The sequence below is a fragment of the Zea mays genome, chromosome 4, assembly GCF_902167145.1.
Source record: "Zea mays cultivar B73 chromosome 4, Zm-B73-REFERENCE-NAM-5.0, whole genome shotgun sequence".
NCBI classification, from domain to species: domain Eukaryota; kingdom Viridiplantae; phylum Streptophyta; class Magnoliopsida; order Poales; family Poaceae; genus Zea; species Zea mays.
The window spans coordinates 181,368,068-181,392,305 of record NC_050099.1 but is presented as its reverse complement, the minus strand read 5'-3'; the positions used below and the strand labels follow the sequence as shown (position 1 = coordinate 181,392,305).

The 24,238-nt window shown below is 49.7% G+C and overlaps 1 pseudogene; it reads right to left on the bottom strand.

Annotated features, from left to right (window-relative positions):
* Positions 1 to 165: 165 nt before the first annotated feature.
* Positions 166 to 23,837, bottom strand: LOC103655726 (uncharacterized; annotated as a pseudogene).
* Between the last annotated feature and the right edge of the window lie 401 nt (positions 23,838 to 24,238).

Below are 24,238 nucleotides of genomic sequence, written 5' to 3'. Positions count from 1 at the left end.
AAAATGTCTTACTTTGCAAGTTTGGCACAACTACTGATTGAAAATATATATGTATGTAAAAAATACTGAACATATTTGTGAAGCTAAACACGATGCTACTTAAGATAATATGTTGTTAAGAGAATAAGATTAATATTGAAATGGAAACATATGTACAAGTAGAGATTTTTGCAGCAGGGGAACCTTCATTAAAGCAGCAGATGAACATATGCAAACTAGAATCAACAGACAAAGCTAACAGATGTGATATGCAGCTGAAACTAATTAAGGACCATCAACTACAAGAGTAGAGCATACCGGAAGCTCTCCATCACTGAGAAGGCTGTGATAGAGAAGAATTTCCGTGCTGATCTCCTTGATGTCGTCTTTACATATTTCTACCTTTTCAGCTTCTGCTATCTCGTAGATAGCTTCATCCCTTGTTGTCACGAGATACCGGCAATCATTATCATAAAGTCTTGTGAAGCGATCAACAATGTCTTGCTCCCAAACATCATCAAGTAGGATCAGCATGCTTCTTCCGACCAATGCCGTCTGGAGCAAGCAACAGACATCATCAAGATCTATTCCAGTCTCCTCCTTGAGAGTCATGGAGCCGATCTGCACAAGGAACGTGCAGATCTTCCTAGCAAGGCGCTTATGGTATTCGCTTCTGCTCCCATTACATGCTGCCCCTGCTGCACCACCTCCCAAAACCAATCTCAATCGCACCATCCACGAAACTAAGTGGCGGATCAGAAGCAATCTGCCGTGCGAGGCATGACTTCCCGATACCAGAGAGACCGACTATGAGGACGACTCGATGAGCCCCATTCCTCTCCAACAGCTCCCTGACATAGCTGCACTTCTTGGACACCGGTATCCATGCTCCGACTTAACCCTCACCAACGACGGCGTGCTTCTGGCAGTCGACGCTATGACATTGCCGATGCTCTGGGTCAGCTCCTGCAGCTCCAGCCACTGGTTGAGGTCGTCCCTGATCAGCCTGGCGTACTTGATGAGCGAGTCACCCACCACGGAGCTCCACACCAACCTAGCAAACCCCTTCCCTTTGCCCTTGCTGCCCAACACCTTCCTGGCCTTGGCGACGTTACCGTGCAGCTGGTCCATGAGCCTGCCCAGGCTCTGGAACTGGTGGTCCAGCTGCGGGCCGTGTAGCTTGTGCGTGTGCCGCTGCCTCGACTGCTGCGTTAGCGCGTCGAGGTCGGACACGAAGTCCTCGAGCACCTGCAGCCTCGTCCATTGGAGAGGCTGAGCAAGGCGACGTGCGGCGGATCTGGCCCGCCCGCTCCCACCTACGCTTCCGTCTCGGTAGGATGGAAGCTCAACCCGTCGCGGCGGTGAAGCGAGTCGAGGGCTTCAAAGAAGGCGGAGCAGGAGTTGTAGGGCTGGGCCGGGCGACGGTGGGTTCGCCCAGGGGGGCGGGGCGGCGACGGAACAGGAGGAGGCGACGGTGACAAGCTAGGGTTGGGGCAAGGTGAGACCGGTGTTCAGGGGACCGCGTCGGGGCGCCCAACGGAATCTGATTGGTGTTCGAGGGAGGAGCACAAGCTAAATTGCGAAAAGACAGAGGACCTTTATGCAAAACTGCGACCGCGAAACGCGGGGAGAGCTCCAAACGGCTTCAGATTTTAATAACTCTGATGTCTTGAGTGTGTAGACAATTAAATAAAACGGTGTGGGTAAGCAATCAGATGGCGTGTCAACTCGTTTGTGCTCAATGCCGCCGATTTGATGTCTCGTATTTAAAGATAATCTTAGAAGGTCACTACCGCGCTGATGTTTTTTTCTAGGACCGAATACTGTACAAATTGCTTTAAAAAAAGCAAACTACGTACTCACGTTACGAAAGCGCAGCCCAACCCAACATCGTACAGGAAGCCTCGAGAAGCAGTGGGCCCCACCGCCAGCAGTTGCGAGCTACGGGTCGTGCCCACGCGCCGGCGTGCGATCCTGGCCTTTGGCCGCCGATGGTGCTGAGCTGGAAACGGTCGGGACAAGTCCGCGGTTTGGTTCGAAAAATATCCAAAGATGATGAACACTAATTTCGATGAATTTTTTGAATATCCAGACTTTTTCGATAACGAATATTAATATAGATATTCTGTTCGGATATCAAATTCGAATACAAACATCTGATATCGGTATTCGGAATAATGGTCCTAACCAACTAGTAAAATAATGTCGCGTGCCCAAAATCTAAATGATGTGCGAGTTGACACAAACAATTTATCATGGTTCGGACAATACAAGACCCTACTTCCAGCAGAGGAGGAATGGTGCTTATATTACTCGCACTGGGGTGCCTGCAGTAGAGATTACAAGCACAACGGGAGAGGGGGAGTCCCCAAGTCCCTAGAACTGATTGAGTCAAGCGACAATATCGAAAGACTTGGAGGAAAACTACTGAGTGTTCGGCTACCTTTGGAAGAACTACCATTGCCCTATTTATACACCTAAGAGATGTATGTTGTGAAGCCCGGGGCCGTCTTATTCCTAAGGGAGATGTCTTGGCGTCCTGTGAGTGACATGACGGTGTACGGCGTTGCTGACTTGTGCTTGTTGATTTTTTGCCGAGAGCCGAGGCCGAGGGGTTGGCCATACGCCCGAGCCTCCAGGGGAGGGGTCGCCCATACCGTAGTTGTTGTAACAGGGCTTTGGTATGGGTAAAAGCTTCCTTACGGGTTGCGTCAGCATCCCTATGTCGGGTGACGTTGGGATTCCTTTCCTGCGATTATTGAGGTTAGAGCCCTGCTCGGGCGAGGCGGAAGTCTTCCCCGAGGCGATGGTTGAGCCTTCCCTGACGTGTGCTACAGTTGGCGGAGTGGCCACCTGCAGGATTCACTGTGGGGCAGGTAGCCGAGGTCGAGCTTAGCATCGGGCGAGGCAGAGACATCACCCGAGGCCGAGCTCAGCATCGGACGAGACAAAGATTGCGCTCGAGGGCGAGCCCAGCGTCGGGTGAGGCGGAGATTTACGCCCAAGGGCCGATATGCTTCTCCTGTCGTTTTAGATGTCCCATCGGAGAGAATGGCAGGCGGCGTGCGTGCACAGTGGCGGGAGCGTAATCATGCTGTTGCGCCTAGACATGATCGATGTCTTATAGTCACTGTGTCCCTATGCCTCTGCGTGAGGTAGGTGTGCGCATTAAATGCGAGTGTCCCCTGTCGGCCTTCGGGCGCCCTTGTCCTGTTTGCCTGAGATCGGCTCGAGCGAGATGGATGGAGCGGTGGTGATGTCGGTGTTTTGGGTCCGACCGCACACCCGGGGTTGCCCCTCAAGGTGTTTTTAGGAGTAGGACGGTGTCGACAACTGTAGCAAAATGGTTCGTGCCGATTGCACGAGGAACAGTGGACAAGGTTTACAGGTTCGGGCCGCTTAGAGATGCGTAACACCCTACGTCCTGGTGAGTGTGCCTGGTGAATGTGGTTACAAGAGAGCTCTCTGGATTGAGAATACAGAGAGTTGATGTGGGTGGCTAAGTAATAGGGTCGATCGTTCTGAAGGGGTGCCCCCTATGCCTTATATACTCGACCGTGGGGCAATACATGTGGATATGATAACAACGAATAGCTAAAAGATAGTGAACTGCTTGAGTTTATCTTCATGTAGCTCTGCCGACTTATCCTCGCATGGCTCCGTTGCATGGGGGCTCCAGCGCGGGAAAGTCGGATCTCTGTTGCGGTCACTCGCTCGACGTTGTGGGCCGTCCGGGTTTGCACCAATCCGGCCTCGTGTCGATCTGCTTTGCTGGTTGTTTCTTCCCAGGCCCACGAAAGAATGACCTTACGATTTACTGGGCCCTTGGGCCTTTCGTGAGGTCTTTTACTCTTTTAGTGGACCCGGGGGATATCTATCCCCCACAAGCCCCCGATCTTTGGGTTTATTTAGAGGTAATCAGCCCAAAGATCCCAGGTCCAGCTTGCAGGTGATTTGAAGAAAATGACTTCCTGTTGTCTTCTCCTGCTTTGATCACTCGTAGACCGAAGCCTAGTTTCGTGCTTGTGCCTTAGAGGTCGGCATTTCAATTTGTAGGATTCTGAACTTCATTGGGTGTAGCCCCCGAGCTTCGAGTAGATTTTAGAAAATAATCTACTCGAAGGTCTTCCCCAGAAATTATTTCTATTTGTGCTCCTGCGTTTTAGTTGAGGGCTGGCCTTTTAATCTTGTCCCACGCCTTAGAAGTCGGCACTGTCTTGGCTTGGAATGATAATCCATGGGGTGCACCGGAGGTGCACCCAATGGGTGTAGCCCCCGACCTTCAAATGGATTTTAGAGGGTAATCCATTCGAAGGTCTTTCTTTTGTGTCTGTTTGCTGAAAATTATCCTTTCTGTTTGTAGAAATTGGCACGAAGCTATTCGCATTATGCTTTGGAGGTCAGCATTATGTCATCAATATTTTGCTTCAGAGGTCAGCATGTATTTTGTCTTTAGCGGCCGAGTTCGCAATCCCTCCATATCTTGCTAGGTAGTGCAATTTATTTGCTCTGCGATTGATTGGACGTTTGATGGACGTTCTCTGTCTAGTCTTCACGTCGCTTCTGTCGGCCATATTTTGTACTTCACTGGCTATATTTGGCTTTCCTCTGATCCTTACTGATATCTCATTTTTGTCTTGAGGTATTCACTGCGTGCCCTGCACAGATGTGACCGTTTTGAAAAATATACTGATAATTCCTGGGCGTCTCCCCCCAATGGGTGTGGGCAAGGGACGGCTTGGTACGCTGAGTGTTTTAGCCGGCTGCTTCTGAGTAGTAATGTGATGTGACGGCGGGTGTAATCATATCCGCGCTGTTGACTGGAGTCCCAATGGGTGTTGTGTTGCGTGAAACGGCGTCAGTCGCCTGACGTGTCTTCAGACGGGTTGAAACGCTTATTGAATGCTTTGCGACTGTTCAGTGACCGCGGTTGGAGGTGAGCGGTTGCCTTCTCCTTCTATAAATAACGCCGTTGTCTCTCTGGCTTTTTCACATCTCTCGCTGTTCTCTGTTGCTTCCCTTTCTTCTCTCCCTTCTGCTTCCACCATGGGCAAGAACAACAAGCGCAAGCGTGAGCCGACTCCTCCATCGGAGGAGTTTTGTGACTCGGAATACTCAGAGGAGGAATTCTCCTCTGAGTCTGAGGGGTCTCCGGCTCCCATCCCCCTGCGTGAGTCGTCTGACGACTCAGACGACTCCCAGGGGCTCGCGGCGGAGGTCTGGACGTACATCCGGGCCGTCGAGCGTTCCGGGCTCGAGGGCTCGGATGAGTCGGAGTACTCCTCGGATGAGGAGGACTCGGACGGCGACGGCGAGGACGAGGATGACGACGACGACGACGACGACGGTGGCGACGGTGACGGTGATGGCAGCGGCAGGGGCGGCGGCGGCGGCAGCAAGGACGGTGACGGCGGCAGCAGCAGGGGCAGCAACCGGGGCGGCAGCAGCAGGGGCAGCACCAGGGGCGGCAGCGGCGGCGGCAGCAACAGGGCCAGTGGCTAGATGCCACTGGTCTTTTAGATATTAGTATAGTATGGTTAGAATAAAGTAGTAATATTTAGTAGTGTAGAGTAGTATAGTGTAGTGTAGTAGTAGTAGCAGTAATGTAATGTAATGTAGTAGTAGTAGTACTAGTAGTAGGGAAGTATCAACTCATAAAGATTTGATTTGTAAGTATGTTATCTTCCCTTCTAATGAAAGAATGATGTTAGCTTCTCCTTGATGACTGTCCTGCTTATTTGTGAGGCTAATTCCTTTGAGAGAGTAAGTGAATAACTCGAGCATCAAACTGATGCTTTCAGAAATAGTTGCCGAGTAACTTTGTAGATGGTGTCGGCGCTTGTAGAGTAACTGCCGAGTGATTGAACACGATATCAGCGTTTTAGAGGTAACGCCGAGTGACTGGAGGGCGACGTCGGCATTTTAGAGGTAATGCCGAGCGACTGAACACAAAATCGGCGTTTTGGAAGCAACGCCGAGTGATAGCAGGCCGCGCGATCCACTTTGAGGATGATGACCGAGTGATGAGGTGGCGCACCGGTGTTCTGGAGATAACTGCCGGGTTTCCACGTGGCACGCTGGGGTTTTGGAAATAACCGCCGAGTGATGACTGAGCACTTTTTGAAACGGTATCTGGCTCGAGAATATCCCATAAGAGCTGCGCTTTTAGCCGCCTTTGCTTTCCGTGCCCTAGTTCTTGCTTTCCCGCTTCCGAATCCTTTCTGCCATTCGCCTCCCACTCTGCTCGCTGGTAGAATCGAGATGGCGCTTAAGAGGAAGACCGCGGGCTCGTCTGCTGTGGTGATTCCTCCAATCGATCCCAACAGCCAGTTGCCTTTCGCAGGTAACCACATGTCCATCATTTCTGAAACTGAACTTCTCCACCTCGTATCTATCGGGGTTCTTCCTCCGCGAGAACTCTGTTCTTGGCGGATTTGCCATGGGTTTACTGTTCCGACAGAGGATACCCATGAGTCCGTTGTTTACGCCCCTTTCCTTCTCCGCGGCCTTGGCCTTCCCATCTCTCCCTTTTTCCGCGGCCTCCTTGATTTCTACCATATTAACTTGACCCATTTGAACCCCAATTCAATTCTGCAAATCTCCATTTTCGTTCATTTATGCGAGGCCTTTCTTGGCGTGCTGCCACATTTCGGTTTATGGAAATACTTGTATCATTGTCGCCCTGGGATGGCCGGGGGACAACATCAGTTGGTCGGGGGTGCCAGCTTGGAAATGTGCCGCGGGAGGAAAACTGAATATCTCGAGATCCCCCTCAAGGACAGTATTAAGGGATGGCGCCTGGAGTGGTTCATAGTCGAGAATTATGGGAATTCTCTCCCCTCCCGGTCGGGAAGACAGCCGGACGTTCGCACCCCAAGCTGGACCGAGTCTTCCACAGATCAGGAGGTAGCTGAGGCAGGTGTGTTGCTAGCTGAAGTTGGACTGCTGAAAGAGAGGGGTCTGACTGCTGAAGCTGTGGTTTCTGACTTTGTTTTCAAGAATATTCAGCCACTGAAAGACAGGGCCTATCCAGCTTATCTGTATCGAGGGCTAGCCGACTCAACTCGGGTTACTAGCAGGAGAATTCCTTCTGCAGACTTGGTGAGCCGACTTGAAATGATACTCAGGGGCAAGGTGTCAAATGTTGGTGCTCCAGTGGCATACTCGGCCTGGAACTTGCCTCCTCCCAAAGCCTTCACCCTTTTCGTGTCGAATCCACCCATTACTGATGGCAGTTTGGGCCTTAGAGTGCGACCCTCTGCTGAAGAAGTCAGTGCTTTGGTTGCCTCGCTTGGGGAGATTCCTGATGACGAACGACAGGTTCATTTTGAGGTGCCCCTGAACCCTAGTGATGCAGAGATAAGCGCTATGCTTGATTTGCTAGCTGAGGATTCATCCGATGCTGCTCCTGCTGGGACGTTGGTAGTGGCGCCTCTCCCAGAGGCTGATACGACTTTGGATGTTCAGAAGCCTGTCAGTGCTCGCCCGAGGCGCCCTTGCCGAACCAATCAGCCTGATCCTTCTGTTGATGAGCAGAAGAAGAAAAGAAGACGCCTCCGGCGAGTATCCAGTTTTGATCAGGACGCTGGTACCTCAGTTCCTGCTATTGAAGAAGTGCCTGCGACTGGATTTACTGACGCTGACCCCAATGGGTGTACCCAATCCGCTGTTGATCCCATAGTGGGTGCCCCATCTGTTGCTGATCCCAATGGGGGTGCTGCTTGTGTTGCCAATGTGGATGATGAGGAAGAGGAAAATGAGATTCCTTTGACTCGGAAAAACAGTCGGCAGTTCATCGCCAGTGGTGAAAGTAGTGGAGTTCCCTCTCCTGCTTTGTCTGCCCTCATTGGTCTGCAAGAACTGTCCCTGGCCAACTTTGATCAGACTCTGGAGGATATGGTCCCAGAGGGCTTGTTATCGGAGCCAGTGGATGATGGTGCAATGGAGGCTTGTGCTGACGCGCCCGATGCTGGGTTGAGGTCATCCCGTGCCTCGTCGACCTTAGAACGCGATCTCGAGGGCCGGGAGACTGACTTGGATCGTCCTGGTCCTATGGAAGTAGCTGAGGGCCCGTCAACCTTAGAGGTGGTTACTGCAGAGAGCTTGGACCTCAAGAATGGTGCTGACACATGCCCAGCCCCCGAGGGTGTCGCCGGGGATGACTTAGCTCAGGTGAAGAGTGTAAGCCACTGCCCAGCCCCTGAGGGTGCTGCCGGGGATGATCCGGCTCAAGCGGGCAGTGCAAACTATGACCCAGCCCCCGAGGGTGCCCGAGCAGGGTCTCCTTCCTGTACTTCCATGGATGTTCATGCGGGATCTCCTCCACACTCTGGCTGTATGGTGGTAGTTCAGACCTTGGACCAAGGAGTCGCTTTAGAGGGTAGCGTCCCCGCTGATCAGGTGTTTGGCTCTGTTGAAGGCGTCGAGCTGATTCCTACTGGTTCGTTGCAAGCTGCTTCGGGTGGTGGTCTTACGCCTGGTTATCAACTGATCTCTCCTGATTTGGGGATCCCTTCGTTCTTTTCCAACCTCCAGGTACCGTGATGTACTTTAGTTTGATTTTCACATTGCCTGAACTGCTGTTATTACACTCATTTCTTCTCCTCATCAGGCTTTGGTGGATGGGATGGCCAGCCAGCTGAGATTGCAGGGTGCTTCCGTCCTAGAAGTGGCTTCGTTTCTTGCGTGTTGGAATCCAGTGTCACTTCAGCATCGCGTCTCTGAATTAGAGGCAACCAACACTGGTTAGTGCTTTTTTGCTTCTCTCTGCCTTCTCTGTGGACTGCTTTACCTTCTGACCCCGTTTTGTTTGATTATCCCTTGCTAGGAATGACTCGGCAGATTTCAATTCTTGAGGAGAAGCATTCCCGAGATCAGGCTGAATTGGTTCGGTGGTGTGCTGACTTCAAGGAGAAGTACTCTCAGAGCCAAACTGAACTGGGTCAAGTCTCTGCTGCCTTGGATGACGCCAATGCACTGAGTTCTTCTCTTCATGCTCAGCTCGATTCTGAAAAGGTAATTTACAAAACTGTGCTTTGCCTTGCTGTGTTCCTATTGCTTGCTTGGTTTTTGAAGGAGTTGATTTTTGCTCGCAGGAAGAAAAGCGTATCCTTGCTGCTTCTCGTGACAATCTTGACAGATTGTATCGTGATTCTAGCAACTCGCTGACCATCTTGGAGAGGAGTCACCGCTTTACAATGGAGGAATTGGACAATCAACGTTGTAAGCTGCAGGAATCCGCGGACGAAGTGACCCGCCTCAAGCAGCTGATATCAGCAAAGGATGCCACCATCAAGGAACTCCGAGCTTCCAAGAAATCCATTGTCCAGGAGTTAGAGACTGCTCAACTGGCTGCTAAAGTTGCCGAGGAAACTTCTGTTACTCTCAAAGCCCAGCGCGACAGAGCCATGGACAAGGCTATTCGGGCGGGACAAATCTTGATGAGGAGACCCGGCGTGGTTGTCCCCGAAGACATAAGGGCTGATGTGAATGCTGCCCCTGATCCCTCGAGTCACCCTTCTTCGTCGGTCATTCCTGAGAAAGACATTGCGAAATAGAGAAACATTTTGCGTGCTTTGAGCGCGCGGTTAGTATGATCGAGTATTTAGAGGACATCAGTTTAGCATTCGAATGATAAAATTACTCTATTATTGTATCGGAATTTATCGGTTCGTAAATCTGCAGTAATGAAATGACGCACGATGATTATGAAATTTGTTTGCGGGGTATAGAAGTCATCCCCTGAATTGCATAGACATGAGCATGTTGCACCGGCTTAAGTCGCCGCTGACTTTAGCCGATTGCTCCATTAGTTGGGCATAGTGGTCACCCCGAGTTAAGTAAGCGTGAGCATGTTGCATCGCCTTAAGTCGTTGCCGACTCAAGTCGATTGCTCCGTTAGTAGGGCATAGTGGTCACCCTGAGTTAAGTAAGCGTGAGCATGTTGCATCGCCTTAAGTCGTTGCCGACTTAAGTCGATTGCTCCGTTAGTAGGGCATAGTGGTCACCCCGAGTTAAGTAAGCGTGAGCATGTTGCACCGCCTTAAGTCGTTGCCGACTTAAGTCGATTGCTCCATTAGTAGGGCATAGTGGTCACCCCGAGTTAAGTAAGCGTGAGCATGTTGCACCGCCTTAAGTCGTTGCCGACTTAAGTCGATTGCTCCATTAGTAGGGCATAGTGGTCACCCCGAGTTAAGTAGGCGTGAGCATGTTGCACCGCCTTAAGTCGTTGCCGACTTAAGTCGATTGCTCCGTTAGTAGGGCATAGTGGTCACCCCGAGTTAAGTAGGCGTGAGCATGTTGCACCGCCTTAAGTCGTTGCCGACTTAAGTCGATTGCTCCGTTAGTAGGGCATAGTGGTCACCCCGAGTTAAGTAGGCGTGAGCATGTTGCACCGCCTTAAGTCGTTGCCGACTTAAGTCGATTGCTCCGTTAGTAGGGCATAGTGGTCACCCCGAGTTAAGTAAGAATACAAGTCGATCGTAAGTGAACTGAGTATCTTTGAAACCTCTTTTTTATTGATGATATATTTCCACTTTACAGAGTACATCGTCGTCCCAGCAGTTTTGAAATACAGCTAGGGATAAAACTTCCTGAGGTGTTCTATGTTCCAGGAGTTCCCAATTTCTGTGCCGTCCATCTGAGTGAGACGATACGATCCGGGCCGAGTGACTTTTGCTACCATGAAGGGTCCTTCCCATAAGGGTGATAACTTGTGCCGTCCCTCCCCCGTTAGAATTCGGCGGAGGACGAGATCTCCTACTGAGAAGAATCGTTGCCGCACAACCTTGTTGTGATAGCGCCTTAGAGTCTGTTGGTACCGTGCTGATTGGATTACTGCGTTAAGCCGTTCTTCTTCAAGTACATCAATGTCCTCCAGCCTGGTGGCCTCAGCTTCTGCTATGCTTTCGAAGATCAACCTTGGCGCCCCAAACTTGAGATTGGCGGGTAGCACTGCTTCCGACCCATAGACCATGAAGAAAGGAGTGTTTCCATGCAGGGCTCGGCTAGGTTGGGTTCTTAGGCTCCAAACGACATAAGGCAATTCCCTTATCCACTTTCCTGCGAATTTTTCATTCTTATCAAAGACCTTTTTCCTGAGTGCCTCCAATATCATCCCGTTGGCTCGCTCAACCTGCCCGTTGGCTCTTGGATGTGCTACAGATGCATACTTGATCTGAATGCTCTTTTGCTCGCAGAAGTCGAAGAATTCTGAACTTGTGAAGTTGGATCCTAAGTCAGTTATGATGCTGTTTGGTATCCCGAATCTGAATATTATGTCTTGTATGAACTCCACGGCCTTAGCAGAGGTTAAAGAAGCAATGGGCTTGAATTCTATCCATTTAGTGAATTTGTCGATCGCCACCAATACATGAGTGTATCCTTCTTGAGCTTTCTTGAAAGGTCCAATCATATCCAGTCCCCAGCATGCGAAAGGCCAAGTCACTGGTATGGTCTGCAGTTGCTGTGCTGGCAGGTGCTGTTGCTTTGACAAGTATTGGCAAGCTTCGCACCTCTGAACTAACTCGGCTGCATCGTTCTTCGCTGTTGGCCAATAGAATCCTGACCTGAAGACCTTCCCGACTAGCGTTCTGGAGGCTGCATGTATTCCACATTGCCCAGCATGGACCTCCTCCAGAAGTTGCTTTCCAGTGGACGGGAGAATGCACTTCATGAGGACGCCTGATGCACCTCTTCTGTATAATGTCTCCCCAATGAGTGTATAGTGAGCCGACTGTCTGGCAATGCGCTCCGCCGAGTTCTTGTCATCTGGTTCTTCTTCATTCTTTATATATATAATGATTGGCCTTCTCCAGTCATCAGAGTTTGACTCGGGTTGATCTATGATGTTGCACTCTTCTGTTTGATCCATTGAGATACTTGGCTGTAGAATTTCTTGCACAAAGACTCCGGGTGGGACCTGAGTTCGACTGGACCCTAGCTTGGACAGTACATCGGCTGCTGTGTTCCGATCTCTTTCTACATGTTGAAATTCCAGACCCTCGAATTTATCTTCCAGCTTTCGGACGACAGCGCAGTATTTTCCCATTGAATCGCTTGAACAATCCCACTCTTTGTTTATCTGGCTGATGACTACCAGAGAGTCTCCGTATACCATCAATCTCTTGATGCCCAATGATACGGCGATGTTCAATCCATGGATCAGAGCTTCATACTCGGCTGCATTGTTGGAGGCCGGAAATAGCAACTGGAGGGTGTACTTGAGGTGTTCGCCTCCAGGTGCGATGAAGAGAATCCCTGCTCCTGCTCTCTGCAGCTTCAGCGAGCCATCAAAATACATTCGCCATACTTCTGCAGTCTCTGGGTTATCTGGTACTTGCTATTCAGTCCACTCTGATACGAAATCAACCAGTGCTTGAGTTTTGATGGCAGTGCGAGGTCGGAACTCGATGTCATGAGATCCCAGCTCGCAAGCCCATTTGGCTATTCGGCCAATGGCTTCCTTGTTGTGAAGAATATCCCCTATTGGAAAACCAGTTACTACTATGATTTTGTGGTCATCAAAGTAGTGACGCAGCTTGCGGGCAGTTAGAAGTACTGCGTATAATAGCTTCTGAACGTGAGGATACTTTTTCTTTGAGGGGCCTAGAACTTCACTGATGAAGTAAACATGATGTTGTACTAAATAAGCACGTCCCTCTTCTACTCGCTCGACTACCAACGCGGTGCTCACCACGTGAGTCGTGCAAGAGATATACAGTAGCAAATCTTCAGCTGGTTGAGTTGACGTAGCTCGCCGGGGTGGTTTCAGTACTGGTGGTGTTGTCAAGAATTTTTTCAGTGCGTCTAGAGCTTCTTGTGCTTCTGAAGTCCATTGAAACTTATCCACCTTCTTGAGTAGCTTATAAAATGGCAAACCTTTTTCTCCTAGCCTGGATATAAATCTGCTCAGAGCTGCCATACATCCAGTAAGTCGCTGAACATTCTTTTGTGACCGAGGAGCTTCCATCTTCATGATAACTTCAATCTTTTCTGGATTAGCCTCAATTCCTCGGTGGCTGACGATAAACCCAAGCAACTTTCCTGCTGGTACCCCGAAAACACATTTTTCGGGATTAAGCTTCCATCTGTATCGTCTCAGGCTATTGAAAACCAGCTGTAAGTCTTCGATGAAGTTTTCCGAATTCTCCGTTTTGATTACCACATCATCTACGTAGGCCTCCACACGCTTGCCCCAGTGATCGGCTAAGCATGTTTCAATGGCTCTCTGATAAGTCGCTCCAGCGTTTTTGAGGCCAAACAGCATGGAGGTATAACAGAAAGCACCAAACGGAGTGATGAACGCCGTTTTTCCTCGTCTTCCTTCGCCAGACTAATCTGATGATACCCGGAATAGCAATCTAAGAAAGACAGCACGGAACATCCAGCGGTGGAGTCCACCACCTGATCTATCCTTGGGAGCCCGAAGGGATCCTTCGGACAGTGTTTGTTGAGATCAGTATAGTCGACGCACATGCGCCAATCCACTTTATTCTTTTTGAGTACAAGAACAGGGTTGGCTAACCACTCGGGGTGTAATACTTCTCTAATAAATCCAGCCGCGACCAAGCGAGCTAACTCGGCGCGAATGGCCTCTCTCTTGTCGGGCGTGAAACGACGTAGCTTTTGCCGAATCGGCCTCGCCTGGGGATAGACCTTCAGTTTGTGCTCGGCCAGTTCTCTTGGGACTCCCGGCATATCCGCAGGTTGCCATGCGAATACATCTCGGTTATCTTGCAGAAACTGGACGAGCGCGCTTTCCTATTTGTCGTCCAAGCTGGAGCTGTTGATGGCAGTCTTGCGTTCATCAGCGAACCCCAGGTTGACCCTCTTGGTTTCTTCAGTCGGCCGCATAGAGGTCGCGACCTGAGCTTCGTTTGCCGGTACTGCGAGGTCCTCCTCAGGCTTAGAGTTCACTAGTGTAGAAGGATCCGTCGACGGCTTGGTGGTGAGGGCTGCCTGGATGGCCACTCGGAAACACTCTGCGGCGCCTTGGAAGTCGGCGCACACAGTTATGATTCCTTGCGGTCCTGGCATCTTCAGTATCATGTATGTGTAATGCAGAATGGCCATGAATTTGGCCAACCCCGGTCTTCCGATGATGGCGTTGTACCCGCAATCAAAGTTCGCCACTTCGAACCTCAGGAACTCGGTTCTGTAGTTCTCCGGAGTTCCGAAGGTGACATGCATGTAGATGTGGCCCAGCGGGTATTCCCCTTCAGTCGGCACGATGCCGAAGAAGGGAGTGTCCGACTCGTGGAGCTCTTTGAGGTGAACTCCCAAGCCTTTGAGTGTCCGGGGGAAGGTGACGTTGATGCTGCTCCCCCCGTCCACCAGTACCTTCTTCACCCGGCTCTCTCGGATCACCGGATCGACGAGGAGCGAGTATTTGCCTGGATGGTCGAAGTTGAGCCATTGATCCTCCCGAGCGAAAGTGATCGGGTGCTCCGACCACCGGTATGGGGCGGGAGGACCGGTGGTCGCCACCAGTATCTGGCGGTCGTTGAGCTTTTGTTGTCGTTTGTTCTCCTGCGTTCCGTGTCCGCCGAAGATGACGTTGACCTCTCTGTCCACGCGCGGGAAAGCTCCTCCTCCTCCCTCCTCCTGCTGAAGGGGTTGTCGTGGTTCATCTGGTCCTCCCCTCGGCGGAGGGGGAGGTAGAGGTTGGAAGGGTCGGCCGTGCCCGATGGAGTGCTTGAAGTCCCGGCAGTTACGAAGAGTGTGGCGCATGTCTTTGTGGTATGGGCACTGGGTGTCGAGGATGTCGTCCAGCGTGCGTTCGCCTCCGCGAGGTCCTCCTCGGGCGCGAGAGGCAGGTGGTCCGGCGGCGTGTACTTCTTCGCGAGGCCTCTTCTCCCATCTTTTGTCGGGTTGCTGGTTCGCGTCACGTCGTGGTGCTGCCGGTGCGGGCTTCATTCCTCCGATGAGGTCCTGGGCCCGCTCGTCGGCGGTGATGTAGAGGTCGGCTTCCCAGAACAGCTCCTCGGAGGTAGTCGGTGCCTTCTGTAGTATGGCTCGGATGAAAGCCGAGTCGTTGGATCCTCTGTAGAAGTCCTCGATCACGGCCGCCTCCGTGACCTCGGGGATACGATTTCTCATGGTCTGGAACCTTTTGAGGTACGACCGGAGAGTCTCATCCCCCGGCGCTTGATGGATTTGAGGTCCCATGGTTGTGCCGGCTTGTCGGAGAGGGACTAGAAGTTGGCGGTGAAGCGTCGACTGAAGTCCCCCCAGTCGTCGATGCAGTGTCGGGGTAGATGTCGCAGCCACTGCAGCGTGTCTTGCCCAAGGACGATGGGCAAATACACGGTCATCACATCCTCGGATGCCCCGGCAGCTCGAGCAGCGGTGGTGTAGACGGCTAGCCAACCCCCTGGATCCTGCTTAGGTTCATATTTGTCGACATTGGATACCTTGAAGTTGGGAGGCCATTGGATGGCCCTAAGGCGCGGAGTAAGAGCGGACACTCCGCACGTGTCCTCCTGTCGTCGGGGACGATGTCTGTCCCGGGGAGGGGAGTTGTGGTTGTGGTTCCTCGACCGTCCCCGGGTGGTACCGCCAGTTGAGGCCGTTGCCGACTCAGTTCTGGTGGCCTGGCTCTGAGCCGGGGTGCCATGATCCCTGTCGTACTCCTCCCGGCGGCGAATCTCGTTCTCATGCCGCCGTTCGCGCGAAGCATTGATGGAGCTTCGTGCGTCTCGGCGACTGTTGATGGCGTGTCGTAGATCGTTCGGCGGGTGAGCAAGCGGTAGAAGATGGTTGGCCGCCTGAGTGAACAGTCGTCGGTAGCCCTCAGCGTCAGGAGTCCGAGGAAGTCCATCAGCTATCCGAGCTAGTACCCCCCCGACTTCGCTCGGCGTGTTCATAGCTCGGGCGAAGTCGGGATTCAGGTTGCGCCCGAAGAAGGGATTCTCCCGGCGCTGCCTCGCATCCTGCTCGGCTTGTTCCTGAGCCCGTCGGCGATCTCGTCGTCGGGAGTTCCTTCGTTCTCTGAAGACGCGTTCTTCCGGAGTTTCTCCTATCTCCGAGACCTCGTCTCGCGAGACAGGCTGCTCCGGATCCCGTTCCCCGGCCACGTGATGTCGTCGAACGTTCCTGCGCCGATTCCTCTGTCGGCGGGATTCTCGCTGAGGCGGTTCTTCTCCGGGTACGGTCGGCTCGTCGTCGGAGACGGTAGGCGACTCCACTCTCCCGATGAAGAGGACGTCGGGGTAGAATGGTGCCGCTGTCGTGGCGATCTTCTTTCCGTTCTCCTTTGGGGCTGGAGGAACGGAAAGAACAACTTGCTTCTCCCTGGTTTCCTTCTTCCTCGCAATCTGTGTCCATTCTTTTGTCGGAGAAGCAGACAGTGGAGTTCTCCGGGTCAGCGAGCCCCCGGCCCCCGACTTTCCAGAAACGATCTTTTTCCGGAGAGCGGGAGGTTGCGCTTCTCCGGCATTTTCGGAGTTCGTTGGGGGAGACTTCTTTTCCGGCGGATCCGCGATACGGTGTAGAATTCCCTCTTCATCCGCTACAGATGAGATTGTTCCGAAGCAGAATACGGATCCGGGACGCAGGGTGATCTGGCTGTAGAAGGTGACGGCCATTGAGCTAGCTTGGATCGTCGACACACCCCCTACCTGGCGCGCCAGCTGTCGTTGTTTTGGGTCCGACCGCACACCCGGGGTTGCCCCTCAAGGTGTTTTTAGGAGTAGGACGGTGTCGACAACTGTAGCAAAATGGTTCGTGCCGATTGCACGAGGAACAGTGGACAAGGTTTACAGGTTCGGGCCGCTTAGAGATGCGTAACACCCTACGTCCTGGTGAGTGTGCCTGGTGAATGTGGTTACAAGAGAGCTCTCTGGATTGAGAATACAGAGAGTTGATGTGGGTGGCTAAGTAATAGGGTCGATCATTCTGAAGGGGTGCCCCCTAGGCCTTATATACTCGACCGTGGGGCAATACATGTGGATATGATAACAACGAATAGCTAAAAGATAGTGAACTGCTTGAGTTTATCTTCATGTAGCTCTGCTGACTTATCCTCGCATGGCACCGTTGCATGGGGGCTCCAGCGCGGGAAAGTCGGATCTCTGTTGCGGTCACTCGCTCGACGTTGTGGGCCGTCCGGGTTTGCACCAATCCGGCCTCGTGTCGATCTGCTTTGCTGGTTGTTTCTTCCCAGGCCCACGAAAGAATGACCTTACGATTTACTGGGCCCTTGGGCCTTTCGTGAGGTCTTTTACTCTTTTAGTGGACCCGGGGGATATCTATCCCCCACAGGTGACTTCTAGCGAGGCAGAGATTTGCCTGAGGCGGGAGACCCTCGAGGAGGGGCCTCGGTGTCTGTACGGAAGACCTCTGCGGTGGGCCTCAAGTTAGGTGGTGTCTCGGTGCTTTCCTTTGGGTTATGTCTTAACGTTTCTTGAGTGCAGTTTTTAGATGGATAATCTGGGTACCCCTAATTATCACACTCGACATCTGATATCCATCGAATATCTAGATATCTTCTCAGATAAATCTTCTCGGATATCATATGTGCATTTTGTTGATTTTTTAGAAAGTAATTAATAATACACAAATAGCCTCAGAAATTCATAAAATTTTATGAAGGCATAACATATGTCCACATATAATCCTCCAAAATATTTGGACCATAAAATCCACAGTATGCTAGTGTTTCTTTCATTTCACTTTGACTTGTGTGAATTACATATGAAATCACTCTAAGTATCAAAGTTTTAACATGATCAATACTCCACTTTATCATTTTCATGTGGGGACTTGAGGTTATATTCTTATAGAATGTTTATTAGTCATGATAACTTATTTGTTAATTTTATGTAAAATAAATTAATAATACACACATAGCCTAAAAATCATGATTTTTTTTACAAAAAACGCAACATATGTGCACATATAATGCTAAAAATGTTTGGATTCAAGAAGGGGATAAATGATTACAACCATGATGTGTGAAATGATGGCTTACACGATATCCGACAAAAAATCGTTACTGACAATATTCGTGTTCGACTAGTTCCATACTCAATATACAACTATCTGTATTTATATCCGAATTCGTATCCATATCCGAAGCTATCCGTATTTGAATTCGAATCTAAATAAAAATATAAAAACAAATATCATTTTAGTAATATCTGTCCGTATTCGATCTGACTACGTGACCCACTAATGCCTGCACTTCTTGGTCTCGTTGCATGCTGAGGGAAGGGAACCCATCCAATCAGCCTTCCGGATCGGTTCATTGATTCGGCAATGGGCCAGAGAACGTTTGATTGTTTCCGTTCTATATACACATATTCACATCCAACTCAGATCTGTTGAAATATTATCCTCGTTTTTAAATATTTATCGCTCGCTAGTTCATTTTTAAATTAAAACGTGATAAATAAAAAAGAACGATCGATAGTGGATGCACAAACCACATGACAGGGGAGAAAAGTATGTTCTTCTCATATGAGAAAAATGAAGATCCTCAAAGAGCTATCACATTCGGGGATGGAAATCAAGGTTTGGTCAAAGACTTGGGTAAGATTGCTATATTCCCTGACCATTCTATTTCTAATGTTTTTCTTATAGAATCTTTAGATTACAATTTGTTTTCTGTCTCTCAATTATGTAAAATGGGCTACAACTGTCTCTTTACTGATATTGGTGTTACTGTTTTTAGAAGAAGTGATGATTCAATAGCATTTAAAGGAGTGTTAGATGGTCAGCTGTATTTAGTTGATTTTAATGATAAAAACACTGAACTAGACACTTGCTTAATTGCTAAGACTAATATGGTCTAACTCTGGCATCGCCGACTTGCCCATGTTGGGATGAAGAATCTTCACAAGCTTCTAAAGGGATAACACATTTTAGGACTAACAAATATTCATTTTGAAAAGACATGATTTGTAGCGTATGCCAAGCAAGAAAGCAAGTTGGAGTTCATCATCCACACAAGAACATCATGACGACTGATAGGTCGCTTGAGCTACTTCACATGGACCTTTTCGGCCCGATCGCTTACATAAGCATCGGCTGGAGTAAGTAATGTCTTACTATTGTGGATGACTATTCTCGCTTCACTTGGGTATTCTTTTTGCAGGAAAAATCTCAAACCTAAGAGACCCTAAAGAGATTCTTGAGATGGGCTCAAAATGAGTTTGGATTGAGAATCAAAAAGATTAGAAGTGACAATGGAACGAAGTTCAAGAACTCTCAAATTGAAAGATTTCTTGAGAAGGAGGGCATCGAGCATGGGTTCTCTTCTCACTACACACCTCAACAAAATGATGTAGTAGAGAGGAAGAATAGAACTCTACTGGATATGGCAAGGACCATACTTGATGAGTACAAGACACCAGATCGGTTTTGAGCGGAGGCGATTAGCACCGCCTGCTACTCCATCAACCGGTTATATCTTCACCGAATCCTCAAGAAAACATCATATGAACTCCTCACTGGTACGAAGTGGGTATTCCGCAACAAACAAGATAAGCATGGTGTGGTGACAAGGAACAAAGCCCAACTTGTTGCAAAAGGTTATTCACAAGTCAAAGGTTTGGATTTTGATGAAACTTATGTACCAGTAGCTAGGCTTAAGTCAATTCGTATATTACTTGCCTATGCTACTTACCATGGCTTTAAGTTGTATCAAATGGACGTGAAGAGTGCCTTCCTAAATGGCCCTATTAAGGAAGAGGTGTATGTTGAGCAACCTCCCCGTCTTTGAAGATAGTGAATATCATAACCATGTTTATAAGCTCTCTGTAATACCCAATTTGTAAGAGATAATGTAAAAGAAAAAATAATAATTAATTATTTCCTTTATTTATATATATGTGTTATCTCTATTTTCCATCACATGTGAACACCTTATTTGAAAACAAATAAATAATAAAGGACATAATACTAAATTGTGCATCATGTTGGATATTTTGTTTTGCTTGTGCATTCAAATCATAATAACAATAATAGTAGAAATAAAATAATAACTAGAAATGTAGAATTAAACCCTAAATTGAAAATTAGGGTTTGAAAATAAGAAAAAGGAGAGAAGGGAAAGAAAAAGAGAAAGGTTATGAAAATAAATAAATATATATATAGTTATATTTCTAAAATAGGTATTTTTAATTTCACAATATAATTTGAGGATAATTTGGCACAAGAATTGAATTTAAATCTGAATTTAAAGTGAAATTTGGGAATAAAGAAAAGAAAATAAAACAAGAAAAAAATAAAATAAAAAGAAAAAGGAAAAAGAGAAATCGTGCGCCTGGGCCGTTTCTGCTCCATTTTGGCCCACTTGGCTTCTCTCTGCGCCAGCCTAGGCTAAGCTTAGCGCCGACGCATGGGGCCAGGTCGTCAGTTGGCGGCATGGGTTCCCCGCGCATAACTCACCGACTCGTGGACTTGCGATGTCAGTAGCCGCGACGCCTGCGCTCGCGATCCTATTACGTCGTCTGGTGGGCCCGCCTCATCGGTTGCTCATCCGTGCCTAAACATCGCCATGTGGGACCCAGGGCGCAGTGTCTCCACCTCTCCTTTCTTCTCGCCACGGTTCGCGGACTCGCGGTGATGCTGGGAGACTCGGGCGTGGCTGTTGCGCACGGTGCATGCGGGCATGCGCCATCTTCCACTGACCGGGATAAAGGGCGTCGGGGCCAACCCCTCGAGACCTAACATCTCCATCCGCCAGACCGCATCGTGCAAATTACAACCACCGCCGTGCGGGAGAGCGACATCGACACCAGTCCAACCGCGGTCCCTTGGCAAATCAGCTCCGTCGAAGTGTCTCGGACCCCCGCCTGGGGTCGCTGTACTCAATCCGAGAGCCACGGGTATGTGACATCGCCTCACGTTTGGGCAATTTTTCGTCGGCGTTCCTCCTCCGCCGCGATATCGCCCCCTCGTCGTAGCCAGCATCGTCTTGGCCGCCGTCTTCGGTGAGTTCGCTCCTAGTGTTTTTCCCTCGCTTCTACATAGCGTAGCACCCTTCGGATAGAAGTTCTAGGCACTTAATCCCTAGGCGGTGCGGGTCGGCAATGGCGGCCGCTGTGACTGGCGCCGGCGCCGCCGTCTTGTGAGCGGGGGATTTAACGGAAATCGCTAGCCATGGGTTGATAGATGGACGGTCTAGATCAAACCAAAGAAAACCGGTTCGGCTAGGGCCTCTGGCGGCCATCGATCCCAAATCCGGTGGCGGAGAATGGTTAAGCGATTCATTAAATTCGGGCCACAGATCTTAAATCGTGCAGTCTGCGTAGAATACCGGTTCAGGAAGGGATGGATCTAATCTCGTGCGCCCATCTCAGATCGTGCGGCCGAGATTCAAACATACCCCTTCGCTGCGCGAGTTCTGTAGAAAAACCCTTATACTTTTAGAGAACCAACCCGCGGTCTACAGGGACTGTTCACTGAGTCTCGGGAATGTTACGAAGTCGTCCCTGCACTTTTCTATAATTGAGGCCCACTCCAGAGTGTTATAAAATCAGGAAAACAAATTAGAAAATGAGTTTTTAATATAAAAACAACTCCTATAACTTGAATAAATCATAGAAAATTCATATGAACTCCAAATTAATACATTCCAATTTTTATAATTTTATAATATTATTGTTTATCACCTAGTGTCTCTGTTTTGGCATGAAAATAGTGATAAAATTTATTTCTTAGTTAATCTTGTATCAAATACATAAAACCTTTGGAAATTCATAATTTAAAATCCATAACTCCAAATTTAATGATTCCTGTTCCTATGATCTTATTTTAATGTGCAGATTTTTATTATGTATTTTGTTTACATGTTTGGTGTGATGTTAATTTTGCTATACTATGTATGTTTGTATTGATGCGAGTAGACGAGCAAGCTACTGTGGATCGTGAGGTTTAGCAGATAGAAGTTGCTGAGCAGGAGCTCATTGAAGGCAAGTTGTACCATTGATCACTTCCTTTTTACCCAGTAATGTTCTTATTAATCATAATGATCTGCATAGGTTAATTTTGATGGGACCCAATAGGTCACCCTAGTCTGTTTATCCTTTTTATCTTGTTTACCCCTAAATCACTTGGGTAGTTTTGCTATTACTTTACAAGGTTTTGGGTTAATATTTCATTATATCCATGTTTCAATTATTCTGTTATGTTATTTATGTTCATGATAAGATCATTATGTTAATGGGAACATGGAGAACCACCTGGGAAAGCAGTGCCACCACAAGGGTTTAATGGGACACCCTTGGCTAACTAACTAGGAAAGCTAGTGGAAGACTACCTTATCCTAAAGGGGCAAGGGCAGTAGGGGAGTTGCATGCAGGGAGGTTCTCGGGTTGATTTTGCTGCGATGGCGGTCAGACGAGAGATTCTTGCAAGTGCTCTTCCCATAACTGTAGCGGGTTTTCGGAAGCTAGTGGAACTTTGTAAAGGCCTCGTAGTATTACCCTGCCTCGCCTCCTCGGTAGAGGTGTATGGGATTGGCCGTCTCTTGGCAGATGGGTAACATGACTTGTGGGTATAGGGTACAACCTCTGCAGAGTGTAAAACTGGTATACTAGCCGTGCTCACGGTCATGAGCGGCTCAACACTCACATGATTAATTTATGTAACTTAAATTCAATTTGTCATTTGCATTGCATGGGATTATTTATTAATTTTGTTCTATTATTTATTATGGTTTGGTATTTACTTACACTTAGTAACTGCTAATAAAATTTGACCAACTTATTAAAAGCAATGCTCAGCTTTAAACCTGTTGTTGATCATCCTTACACATCACATGAACTACCACCTTTGGTGAGTTCATGCCCACTAGTTTCTGTAACATCCCAATTTTGATCCAAAGGTTAGAAACCCTAAAACTCCTAACCCCCCCCTTAATTATCTTCTAAGACCCCCACCTCATGAGACATTTCATTCATCATATGCATACATTATGGTTGTTAGTAGCACCTCACTTAGAATATTTTGACACCCAAGAAATGTAGATAAATATTTGTTTAAAGGAAAAAGGAGATTATAGAAAAAGAGAAAGTAAAATAGATTTGGAAATAGGAAAATAAAAATAAAAGGGAATTTCTCTCCCCCCCGTGGGCCGATTCCGGCCCAAGTCCCCCCTCTCTCGCGCGCGCCGCGCACGACCCACGTGGCCCACCTCTCGCGCCCGCCCGCGCCCACGCCACACTCCCCTCCCTTCACTGACGACCCGACCCCACCCATCAGTCGCGCTCGCTCTCGCTCCCTCGCGACCGCTCTCCCTCTAGCAAGTAGGCCTCGCTTGTCAGCCACTCTCCCCTCGCTTGTGACCGGGCTATCGGCGCGTTCGCTGCCAGCCACCGCCTGCCCCGTTGCCTCGCCATTATCGCGCTCACCAGCTCAGTTTGGCTCCTTGCGCCTGCCCGAGCCATCTCGTCACCCCATCTGCCCGAGCCATCCCGTCGCCACCACTGTGCGCCATCATCGCCACCGCGGCAAGCGTCGCTGGTGCTCGCCACCTCCCCTTCCTCCCCCTCCCCGGCCGCATATAAAAGGACCGCCCCGAGCTCCCCCAACTCCTCACACCGGCCTCAGCCTCCCCACACCCCTCCCCTGGGCTCAATCGAGCCACGTCGCCGTGCCCTTCCTCCGCTTCGGTGAGTGCTCCCGCCCCTCTCTAGTAGCCTAGGGTCCAATTGGGTTGGCTCTAGAGCTTCACCACCTCCCCACGGTCCCAAGGCACCATTTTCGCCTTCCCCGTCGCACTGCTTGGCCTCACCGGCGATCTCACCGTCGCGGAGCCCGCCACCCACCGTGGACCGGCCATCTCGAGCGTCCACCGGCCAAATTGACCCCACCTCCGTGACCCCCTGCCTCCGCTCATCCTTTGCCACCATTTCGTCGACGTAGAACCGGACCACCGGCGAGGAACCGCCGTCGGGTTCACCGGCGACCGGTTCTCACCGCCGCAGACCGCCCTTCTCCCCCCTAACGCCGTTACCCCCTCCTCTCTCTGGCGCATGGGCCCACGCCGTTCCCCTCTTACGTGGGCCGGCTGGGCCGCTCACCCGTGCGGCCGCGCGCGCACGCGCCTCGGCTGGGCCGAAATCCCCCCTGGCCCAGTTAGCAGGGAAATCCCTTTTCCTTTTCTTTTTCCCATTTCTTTTTCCTATTTTCATATATAAATGCATATATGATATTTTATGCACCAAAAATAGTCTAAATAAATTAGAGAGCACAAAACAATAATATTTAAAACTTGGCACACTCCACTAAGCCACCATGGTTGATGTGTTGT